The sequence below is a fragment of the Bubalus kerabau genome, chromosome 5 (assembly GCF_029407905.1).
Source record: "Bubalus kerabau isolate K-KA32 ecotype Philippines breed swamp buffalo chromosome 5, PCC_UOA_SB_1v2, whole genome shotgun sequence".
Lineage (NCBI taxonomy): Eukaryota > Metazoa > Chordata > Mammalia > Artiodactyla > Bovidae > Bubalus > Bubalus kerabau.
Window position 1 is genome coordinate 8,259,810 of NC_073628.1, and position 11,423 is coordinate 8,271,232.

An 11,423-nucleotide genomic window follows, 5' to 3' on the forward strand; every position below is an offset into this window, starting at 1 on the left:
GAGGGGGCTCCTTTAGACACGGCAGTCAGGGAAGACTTGGAATATATAGGTTTGGTTGGGGTTGGGTGTGGTTGCTGAGAGGGGAGGCAAGGATGACACTGGTCTGGTGGGTGAATGAGGGGCAATCTACCGAGATGGAGAACACTGAGGTGAGCGAGTTGTTGTTGAGTTGCTAAGTCATGTCTGACTCTTTGCGATCCCATGGACTGCAGCACACCAAAATCCTCTGTCCTCCACCATCTCCTGGAGTTTGCTGAACCTCATGTCCAGTGAGTTGGTGATGCTATCTAACCATCTCATCCTCTTCCACCCACTTCTCCTTTTGCCTTCAGTCTTTCCCAGCATCAGGGTCTTTCCCAGTGAGTCGGCTCTTTGCGTCAGGTGGCCAAAATCTTAGAGCTTCAACAAGTGTGAGGGGCAGTCAATCCTTTGGCTTTGGGTGTGGTGAGACTGAGTTGTCTGTTGGTGGAGGCGAGTGGAGTGAGTTGGTCTTTGAGGATCAGTAGGGCTGAAAGGCATTGCAAGTCCAGGACACACTGAGCTCGCCTAGGGAGTGACCTTTCACAGCGGGGAGAAGAGGTCTGAGGCTGAGCCCTTGGTCTCCAGTTTTTAGAGGCCAGGAAGATGAGGCTCCCATGAAAGGGAGTCTAGATCATGACCATGGGGCTGAGCAGTGGCTGGAGAGAAGGTCAAGAAGAAGAGAGGTCGGGCAATTGGGCCAAAAGGCTTGGGGTCTTCTCTCCAGAGCCAAGTCCTGGTGAATATCAGGGGAAAGGACCAGTGAGATTGCGTACTTTCCAAAAATGGGCACAGACAAGCTGTTCATCGACACGTTCTGTTTTGTGGACCTGGGGAGGCACTGTGGACCTTTCTGGCCGGATGGCACAGCAGGGCTTTTGTGATTCTTCCCAGCCCCTCCATGTCCTGTGGCGACTGCAGCTGCCTCTGGTCCCAGGCCAGGCGGGAGAAAGGCCGGTAGGCATGCTTACTGTTAGTGACTCAGCAAAGTCTCCGGTGGCCCACAGGGCTGGCTGCGTCCAGGCAGGCGGCTGGAGGAGGCGGCAGCCACAGCCAACCTGGTTGCTCATGCCTCTGGGGTCCCCCGAACTCGGGACATAGTATGAGGTAACATCTGAGCTCTGCTGTGCTCCCCTCCTCCCTCATCTGCTTTGAGACGAGATGACCGGGAGAGCAGTCTGGGTTTGTCCCTCTGAAGGTATCTGCCAGCCTCTGGCTCATCGCCCTTACTCAAAGCCACTGATGACTTCCGAGAGCTTCAGGAACAAGGCCAAGTCAGCCAGGGCCCTCCTGTCCCAGCCCGTCTCCAGGGCCTTCCCTTTGCTACTTCCTTCTGTCAGGGCAGTGTAATCTCCTTGGTTCTGTCTCATCTCAACAAAAATTTGAAGTGACGGACGTTAAAGCCCTCGGCATGTCACAGCTCTCAGACAGACCGTGTTATAGCTTTCGGGTCTCGAACAGACCGTGTTATAGCTCTTAGACAGATCAGTGTTACAGCTCCGTGTTATAGCTCAATTTTATTTAGAAAATAGCAGGAAAATACATCCTGGTATGAGGGCATGCCAACCCAAAGACGCAAAGAGGAGACAGAGCCCTGACCCTTTGGCTCTTCTTTTTATGTTTTTTCCTCCCCCTGGGCCTGCCCTGTGTAAATTGGGCCAGCCAGGAGTGCTGTTTGTCCCACCTGAGGTCTTCCCTCCGGTCCTTGGACCTTCCTTTGTTCTATTTTCCCGGGCTTTTCCCTTCCTTGTCTTTTAGCCACCGCCATTCTGGACTCCTGTTTCCTATTCTAACTACCTAACACTTCATGTGGCCCATCTTTCCTTTTGGGCCATTTCTTCTGAGGACTGTCGCCACCATCCCACCAGTCCAAACCCACCCCTCCCACTAGGCGTCTGCCTCCTGTCCCTGCCCATCTCCACCACAGCCCCGCCCGTGGGAGGAGCCTCGAGCTCTTCCCTCAGTTGGGTGATGGCTGCAGGCGTCCCAAGGGCTGAGCCTGTGTCATCATGTCCCCCACGGTGCCCAGAGCTGCATCCAGCATGCAGACCAGGGCCCAGGCAGGACATGGGGGTGCCAGGCAGTCTTCATGGTCTCAGTCTGAATTGGAGATCTCAGGGCTTTTCTCCTTCGTCTGTAAATACAGCATCATAATCCCTGCTTTGCGAGGTTTTTTTTTTAGGACAAGAAGTCATGGTTCTCACCTTCCCCAGTCACCCAGAGAGTCCAAGTAAAGATAATTCCTTACTTGTTCCCAACACACGTGATGCCTGAGTTCCAACTCCTCCAGAACTTCTGAAGAGCTGGTCTCCTAGGTGTTACTTTTTCCAAATTGCTCTTCCAGGCAGTTCTGAAAGTCTCAGCTACCACCTTTCTGGAAAAACGCACTGGTCCCCACTCTTCATTGCTACCAAATGTGCCCCAAATGTGGCCACAGGCTCAACTCAGAATTCCCCTAGAACAGCTGAGGGATGCCTCAAGGCTTAATGAAGATGATGAGGGTGATGGTGGTGAGGCTGGTGATGGTGTTGGTTATGGTGAGCAGGATGATGGTGATGAAGATGATACCTAATGGTCATCGATGCTTCCCCTCCCACCAGCTTCATGGAAATGTATCTGACAAATTATGTTGTATAAGTTTAAGGTGTACAGTTTGATTTGATACATCTGTAAATTGCAAAGTGATGACCACAGTATATTAGCTACCACCTCCATCCCATAACATAATTACCATTTCTTTTTTGTGTTGAGAAAGTTTAAGACCTACTCTTTTAGCAATATTCGCATATACGATACAGTATTTTTAGCTATATCACCATGCTGTACCTTAGACCTGCAAACTTGTTAATCTTATAACTGGAAGTCTGTACACATTTAACCAACATCTCCCCTTTCTCCTATGCCCCCAGCCCCTGGTAACCACCATTCTATTCTGCTCTCCAAGTTTGTCTTTTTTAAGATTCCACATATAAGTGATATTCTGAGTCTTTTTTAAAAAAAATAATTGTATTTATTTACTTTGCCTGTGCTGGGTCCTCGAGCAGACTGTTCTGTAGTTGCGGTGAGCAGCGGCTACTCCATAGTTTGGTGAGAGAGCTTTTGAGTGTTGGGCTTCTCTTGTTGCGGAGCATGGGCTCTAGGGCACTAGGGTTTCAGTAGTTGTGGTTCAGGAGCTCTGTAGCTGCAGTTCCCAAGCTCTAAAAAAGCATAGTCTCAATAGCTGTGGTGCACAAGCTGCTCTGAGGCATGTGGGGTCTTCCGAGACCAGGGATCAAACCCTTTACTTCTGCATTGGCGGGCATATTCCTTATCACTAGGCCACCAGGGAAGTCCTCTATTAAGTCTTTATGTATGTTGACCAAATCTTGAGTCCTCTTCCTGTAATAATTCCTTTAATCCTTTTGACAACCCTTCTAATTAGATACATGCTTCTTATACCTATTTTTGCAGATGTGGGAACTGAAGCTCAGGGAGGTGAGTCCAGGTCATGCAGCTACTCTGTGGCAGAATCAGGACTCCAGTCCATGTTGGCCCAGCTCCAGTGTTTACGTTTATTAACTCCTGGAATAGGCTGAAGGCTTTCGGATTGCAAAGGAGGACTCCAGGGATCGTCCCTGCCTCAACACCCTTACTTCTCTCCCTGGGCTCCTGCTCCATCAGGTCAGAAGCTCCTTCCCTCATATCCTTTTATCCTTGAGCCCAAGGACCCCTCCCCCTAGCTCAGAACCTCTGTAGAAGGAGCCCCAAGTCAGTCGTTCTCACAGCCCTTCAGCGCCCAGGAAAGAGATCCATTTACTTCCTGATGCTGCCAGCTCACCCTCTCTCCTTCTGGACCAGATTCTAGCTTTCCCTGTGTGTAGCCAAAAGGCTCCATAAAAGGTTTCACCAGACGGAAAAGCAGCCTACCTGACAGGCTAACTTCTGGAGTCACCTGTTCCCTCCTCTGAGGCACCGCGTGGGCACCTGCCTGGTACCCAGTGGGCCCTCATCCACAGAATCCCTGCTTACTGCCCCTGGCATCCCTCCAGAGCAGTCACAGGCATTGGTTACATTTTCCTCTGGCTTCAAGGCTGCTGAGCCCTGGGAGCAGGCAAGACCAGGCCACCTGTGTGTACCCACCGCCCACACAGAGGCTGAGCAGTGGCGAGGGGGGCGGTCGCGAGTGGCGGGCTCAGCGGCATCTCGGGCAGGTGGCCAAGGTTTGGGGGTGAGCGTATCATGGCTTTATTGGCCCCCTCGTGCAGGCTGCCAAAGCCCTGGCCACAGCCCCGTTTGTTTCGGCCTCCCAGGGGCCCCCACACCCAGGTTCCTCTGGCCCATTGAACAAATCCGCTCTAAGTAGGTCAAGGAGAGCGCTGGGCAGCCACGGCTCCGGTTCCTTCCCTTTCATGTGCCGGGCGGCTCCTGCAAGCCTGGCCTGCCTGCACCAAAGGGACTGCACTCTCCTTGCTGCGTCAAAAAGATATTTCATGTTAAAATTCAACGGAGAGATGTTAACCAGCCATCAGAATAAGGCTCATCAGAACGCGAGCTGCTCAAACAGGCTGAACTTTGCCCTGCTCTGCAGAGGGTCTCGCCCACAGCTGGCAGCGACCACCTGGCACATTTTAATAAGGCCGGATGCAAATGCTGCTCCCTCCCCCAGCCTCTGCACCCTTTCCCTGGAACCCATGCCACGGGGCCCCTGTTCTGGGGGTCTGGACCCTGTGGCTGGCCCCCCTGATTCTCAGCCTTTAGGATTTCAGCATCTTTGCTAAGTCGCATGCTGGTTTAGCTGCCGGGTTCTCTGGCAGAGCGCTGCTCTCTTTTTGTGAGTTTCAGGCTATTGTTAAGAGGAGTAATTTTAGGTGGATGCATGGAAAAGCTGGGGGGGAGTGTAAAGGGAAAGCGTGACGTGGATTTTGGCAGAATCCCTCTCATTTCACCGGAAAACGCAGCAGCAGGATTTGGCCGGCGGTGTGCGAACAGCCCGTGTGATCAGAAGCTTTCCTTTCCGCTTCTGTGGTTGAGACACGCATGGCCTGGGTTCGTAGTACCCAGTGCCAGCCACAGTTTAACAAACCCACAAACTCTTCCCAAATGGGAGGCCCTGTGGCTCGATGGTTACTCACACAGACTCAGGAGACGCTGTCTGGATTTGAATCCCTGTGCTGCCCAATCCATGTAGCCTTAGGAAGGACATTAAGCCTCAGTTTCCTCCTCTGCAAAATGGGGACAATAATAGTTCTAATCTCATAAAGCTCCTGTGAGGACTGTGTGTGTGTGCTCAATTGTGTCTGACTGTTTGCAACCCCGTGGGCTGTAGCCTGCCAGGCTCTTCTGTCCACGGGATTGCCCAAGTAAGAATACTGGAGTGGGTTGCCATTTCCTTCTCCAGGGGATCTTCTTGACCCAGTTATTGAACCTGTGTCTCCTGTATTGGTAGGCGGATTCTTTACCACTGCACCACCTGGGAAGCCCCTTGTGAGGACTAAATAATTTTATTAATACCATCATCATCATTTTTTTTTTACCATAACGATTGTGGGAGACACAGAGGAGCCCCCAGACTGACTTGAGGAAGTCCAGGGTCAGGTCAGGCAAGGATAGATGTTGTCTGAAGGACAAGCACCCACTGTACACCCCGGAGTGAGGCTGGTGCAAATCCGAGTCAAAGTGTGATTCATCTTTTCACAGATGATTGATGGTGCTTGGAGGTTTTAACAAAGCACTCTTAGTTTTCAAGGAAGAACACCTGTAACACAGATATCAGGGGGACTGGCCCTCTGGGCTGTTTCCCCATCCATGTGATTTGAGCAAAGCATAGGAGTGTTTTTGCGGGGAGGGTAAGAGGGGGTGGCTTCCGGGCTCCTGGTTACTTCCCATCCTGCTGGAGTCTCAGCTGCAGGCTTGAGATTTCGTGTGGTTCTGTCCTGGCTGGATCTGCACCTGGAAACTGAACGTCAGCCCCTAGCCTTTATTTACACAAACACACACACGTGTGTGCACCCGAACACACACACACACACACACACACACATCATTTGCCCAAGTCCTAGAGGCTTAAGGAGAAAAGGCAGCCGTGAGAATATCCTGCCCGGATGGAACAGTCTTGCTTGCTGGACGCCTCTGGCCTCTGGTTCACCGGGCAGCCTCCGCCCTACCCTCCCTCCTCGACTTTCTCCTGTCCCAGGATCATTCTGGCCTCTCCTTTGCCGCTGTTACTCTTGCAAAGACTGGTGGTGTGTTCAGGTCTCATTTTGGCCCAGGTGACTTCGCCAAGGGAGTTTGCTAAGCCAAGACAGTGGTGCCCCTGAGAAGTCAGTTCTCAGCGGTGAGGACTGTGCATGCCCAGTCTAACTGTGCTCCGCTAGCACCTCCTCGGGGACCCAGGCGGACACAAAGCCTCACCAGGCCCCCTGCCATGCACCGAGCCTGAAGGCTTGCATGTGGCTCCTGTGCGTGCCCTGCTCCCACCCTCTGTGCCAGGCCCAGGACACCAGCGCAGCATCACCAGGCCTTGGGTTGAGATGGACACTGTCCCCAGCTTGCATGAGATCGGGGGGGTGCATTGGGACCGTGGGGGCGGTGCCCCTCCTCTGTCCCTCTCAGCTTCATTCTTGCTGCAGACCTGTCTCCTTCACATGGGGGCTGCCATCGCCCCAAGATGTCAGTTCTTGCTGCTCCTGCCCAGAGAGTCTGCTTTTCCTTATCCATTTTCCTTAGAAATGTCAGGCGGGGAGGGCGGGTAGCAAGGGCAGGTAGTGAGGTCTGACATCTGTGCATGGAGGAGGGGGTGGGAAAGGGAGTGTTCGTGGCTGGGTGGGAGGCCCCCCTGTAACCTGCGGGGGTGCTCAAGCTTATCACCACAGACCCAGGAAGGGTCGAGCTTTTGGCGGGTGGAGACAAATGGAATGGAAATACCACTGGACGGGGGGCGCTGTCTTAGGCCCCCTCACTCTCATCTCTCCCATTCATTCATTCGTTTGCTCCTTCTGTCATTTACGCACTCCAGCCTGCTGAGTGCTCCTCAACAGGCCTGCCCACCACCAATTTCGTGGAAACAGATCAAAGGGTGATGAAGGAAATCAAGAGGGCGTGGGGGCAATAAGGAGGAGTGGGAGGGACCCCCCAGCCAGTGGTCAGGATGGCCTGGCCTAGGAGGGACGAGCCTCGTGTCCAGGCTGTGACGGAGCTGAGCGTCAAGGCTGGTGAGGCTGGCAGAAGAGTGGCTTGGCCCCTCCAGACACCTTTAGCCCGAATGCTGTGTTTTAAACAATGAAGCTGGCATTGAACATTTTGGAGATTTTACATAAAAATGCTGGCCTCTGACTGATTGACACCCCTGGGCTCACAAGCTCCAGTGGTTGGGCCTGGTGGCTACTGCCTCCACCCCCTTGGGGGTCTCCTCAGGTTTGTGAGTTCGCCCTCCTCTTGGGGAAGAGACATCACCTGTCTCAGTAAGATGTCACCAGAGGGTCATTCAGACCCAAAGTCTCCTGGGCAATTCCTCTTTCAAATTCCACCCTAACCTTTCAGCAAATCCAAAGGATTCTTCTCACAAATCAACCCCCTGCCAACTTCTCCCTGCAGGGTACTGGGTACCCCTGGCACCCGGCCAAGCCAGTCACCTCCTGCCTGACATCGGACATCGCAGCCCTGAATGGGTCTCCCTGCCCCAGTCCCCCGCCTGTCATCCATTCCACGCTCCCAGCCAGAGCATCTTTCCAAATCAGGTCAGATCCCATCAGCCCTCCACTCAAACCTTGCATGGCCCCTTCCTACCCAGAGTAACTGGAAAGTTCTCAGTCTTTTACCATTAAGTATGATGTGTTAGTCTTTCAGTCGTGTCCGACTCTTTGCAATCCCACGGACTGTAGCCTGCCAGCCTCCTCTGTCCGTTGAATTCTCCAGGCAAGAATGCTGGAATAGGTTGCCATGCCCTTCTCCAGGGGATCTTCCCGACCCAGGGATGGAACCTGGGTGGGTCTCCTACATTGCAGGCAAGCCATCTGCTACAGTCCATGGGGATGCAAAGAGTCGGACACACCTGAGTGACTCTCACTTTTGTCTCAATAGATAATAGAATATCCATTAGACAAAACTTAACATTCATTCCTGATAAATAACATTCAGCAAACTAGGAATACAAGGGAACTTCCTCAACCTGCTAAAACCTAGACGTAGCATCATACTTAGGGCTTCCCTGACGGCTCAACCCAGGGATCAAACCCAGGTCTCCCGAGTTGCAGGCGGATTCTTTACCAGTTGAGCTACTGGGGAAGCCCTCTATTGAGATGATCATATGGTTTTTCTTCTGTAGCTTGTTAATCTTGACTTTGAACATATATTGTTGGATTCAATTTTCAAAATATTTATTATGAATTTTTGTGTCTATGTTTATAAGAGATATTGACTTATGTTTTTATATTCTTATCATGTCTTTTTCTGACTTTGATATCAGGGCAATGCTGGACTCACATGAGTTGGGAAGTTTTATAATTTTCAGTTTTATGGAAGCTTCTGTATAGAATTGATATTATTTCCTGTTTAAATGTTTGGCAAAGTTAACCAGCAGAACCATCTAGGCCTGGAATTTTCTCTGGGAGAAGGTTTCCATTTCCTTAATAGTTACAGGGCTAATGATGCTATCTATTTTTTCTTGAGTGAGTTCTAGTGGTTTGTATTCTTTGAGATACCTGTTAATTTTATCTGTGGTCAAATTTATTGGCCAAATATTCCTCATAATAGTCTTTTATCATTTTAATATCTGTAGGATTTATAGTGATATTTCCTCTTTCATTCTTGATATTTTGTGTGTCTTTTCTCTCTCTCTTTTCTTTTCTGATCAGTATGGCTAGAAATTTACAAGTTTTATTGATATCAAAAAAAACAGCTTCAGGTTTCAATGATTTTCTTGATCATTTTCTATTTCTCTGATTTCTGCTGTCTATTATTCCCTCGCTTTCAGCTACTTTAGTTTTAATTCATTCTTCTTCTAGTTTCTTAAGCTGAGGTATTTGATTTGAGACTTTCTTCCTTTCTAATGTAAGTACTTGATGATATAACTTCCAGCAGAGGTCTGTCTAGTCAAGGCTATGGTTTTTCCTGTGGTCATGTACGGATGTGAGAGTTGGACTGTGAAGAAGGCTGAGCGCCGAAGAATTGATGCTTTTGAACTGTGGTGTTGGAGAAGACTCTTGAAGTCCCTTGGACTGAAAGGAGATCCAACCAGTCCGTTCTGAAGGAGGTAAGCCCTGGGATTTCTTTGGAGGGAATGATGCTGAAGCCGAAACTCCAGTACTTTGGCCACCTCATGCAAAGAGTTGACTCATTGGAAAAGACTCTGATGCTGGGAGGGATTGGGGGCAGGAGGAGAAGGGGACAACAGAGGATGAGATGGCTGGATGGCATCACTGACTCAATGGACATGAATCTGAGTGAACTCCGGGAGTTGGTGATGGACAGGGAGGCCTGGCGTGCTGCGATTCATGGGGTCGCAAAGAGTCAGACACGACTGAGCAACTGAACTGAACTGAATCACTGCTTTACCTTCATCCCACAAATTCTGATACATCATGAAGAAGGCAATGGCACCCCACTCCAGTACTCTTGCCTGGAAAATCCCATGGGTGGAGGAACCTGGTAGGCTGCAGTCCATGGGGTCGCTAAGAGTCAGACATGACTGAGCGACTTCACTTTCACTTTTCACTTTCATGCATTGGAGAAGGAAATGGCAACCCACTCCAGTGTTCTTGCCTGGAGAATCCCAGGGACGGGGGAGCCTGGTGGGCTGCCATCTATGGGGTCACACAGAGTCGGACACGACTGAAGTGACTTAGCAGCAGCATACCCAATCTTTGGGTATTCATAAGGAGTTCTTGACATGTGTACTCAAGGAAATGGGCGCAGAAAGCTTATTGCAGTAAAATATTTTTAGTTGTAAAAGCCTGGAACCAATGTCCATTAGAAGAATGAGTAAATAAATTGTGGTTTGTAGAATTTGGCTGTTAAAATGAATTAATATAAGGTATGTGTATTAACTTTACACCTCAAAAAAAAAAAAAAGACTTAAAAATGGCCAACTGATATGTATTGTGTAAGATTAAGTAGTTTGAGAACATGAAAACAAAGTTTGATGTATATACATATTAAAAACCTGTATGAGAATGATAAACCCCCAAATCTGGCTTGTTTACCTCTGGAGAGGTAAAAGGAAAATGGATTGAATATCTGTTAACTTGTTACCTCATTAAAAAACATCAAACTTGAAAAAAAATTCTGATACATCATTAAAAATTTTTTTTCATCCAGCTCAAAATATTTTCTAACTCCCTCTGTGATTTCTTCCCTGACCTGTGGGTTATTTAGAAGTGGGCTTTTCAGTTTGAATGAGTTTTCTAGATGTCTCTGTCACTGATTTCTAGTTTAATTCCATGATGATCCAAGAACACACTTTGTGTGATTTGACTCCTTTAAAATGTATTACATTCGAAGTAACGCTGGGAATCCACAGGGGCCTGTTGGCGGGGGAAGTACGATCTTTATTATGAGCCACCAGAGGGATTTAAGCAGGCAGGGAATTTGATCTGACTCAGGTCTGAGGTGCATCAGCTGTGAAAGAGGGGAAATGGGATGCCTGGGATGGGGAACCTGGGGCCTGAAGTTTCTCTGAGTTGTCCCAGAAGAGTGGGGAGTCCCCTGAAGGGTCTGGATCTCCGGGGAGGGGTGGGACTTTATGACAGTGCTGTAGATATCAGAGCATGGAGAGGTGCAGCTGAGGACCAGGAGCCTGGTGTTCTGAAAAGAGCCCTGGACTGGAGTCAAGCCGGGGTTCAGCTGTGTGCCTCCGGGCATGGCACTCTTCCTCTCTGAGCTTTCGTTTCCTCATCTCTAAAAGAGGTGGTCAGCCTCAATGATCCCACTGTTTTAACAGCCTGAGCTGTTGCTTGTATAAGGAAGGTCTGCGTAAATGAGGACATGGTGACTCCTCAAGACGGACGCACAGAAGGCTGGCCCTGCAGCATGAGGCCTACAATTAAGGCCTGATGTTGTGTTGCCTTGACATCTGGTGCAACCTGGAGGGATTCGAGGGCTTCACTCAGGTCCCACTCTGCTTCTGCAGGTAAGGTCCCCAGCCAGCAACACTTACAGGGGTTGGGGAGAGGCCAGCACAGCTCCTGTCACCCCTCAGCAGCGGGGATCGGTTCCTTGCCAATTTGGGGAATGACTCAAACAAGGCAGTCCCACGCTCCTGTGGAACCAGGCATTGCCCCCACCCCACCCTGCCTCCAGCCTTTGGTAAGTCTCTCTGCCCCTGTGCAACCCTTGTGACCCTTCGTGGTACATACACAGTGTCGACCTCCCAGGGCTGTGAGTATGTGTGAATAATAAACTGTGTCCCTCCATCTGTGCAGTGTTAGGTT